An 892-nucleotide genomic window follows, 5' to 3' on the forward strand; every position below is an offset into this window, starting at 1 on the left:
AATTTGTCTTTTTTTCTTTCTTCTTGATATCAAGTCATCACTTGACAAAGGAATTTGATGGAGATTGGAGGTTTGGACATGCGCGGCTGATGAAAATTGGGAGTTGAGGGGTGTTTTTGATGAAATTGAAAGAAGAAGGACTAACATGATGATCGACCTAAACTTGATGGAGGTAAACTGAAATTAATCCTATATATATTTACATGACGTTTTTGAAACGCCATGCTTGAAATATTTTATGACAATTCTAATCGACATGCTTGATTTTTTATATTTTACATATACTATTAAATTCATGATGTTTGTAGTAAAAATTTCAATGACGTTTTACAAATGCCATGAATACGTTTGTATGACACTTATAAAATGCCATTGAAGAATCTTTAGTGACATTTGTTAAACGTCATTGAAATACATTTAATGACAGTTCTCGAACGTGATTAAAGATTTATCATGACGTTTTACAAACGTCACTGAAGGGTCTAGAAACGATGACACCAGTATAGATAACATGTAGATGACGTTTTAAGACTTCCATGACATTTTTCGAACGTCATTGAAAGATTTTATAGTGACATTTGTTAAACGTTATTGAAATACATTTAATGACAGTTCTCGAACGTGATTAAAGATTTATCATGACGTTTTACAAACGTCACTGAAGGGTCTAGAAACGATGACACCAGTATATATAGATGACGTGTAGATGATGTTTTAGGACTTCCATGACGTTTTTCGAACGTCATTGAAAGATTTTATGTAGTAGCGGTGTTGTATATCATCACCTTAGATGATGTTTTGGGATGAAGTACACACATTTCCCGCTATTAGTATTGGGTGAATTAAATTACATAGCTAGGGTTCGATTCAAATGTTTTTTTTTTTTTTTAAA

Source organism: Fragaria vesca, linkage group LG2 (genome assembly GCF_000184155.1).
Source record: "Fragaria vesca subsp. vesca linkage group LG2, FraVesHawaii_1.0, whole genome shotgun sequence".
Classification (NCBI taxonomy): Eukaryota; Viridiplantae; Streptophyta; class Magnoliopsida; order Rosales; family Rosaceae; genus Fragaria; species Fragaria vesca.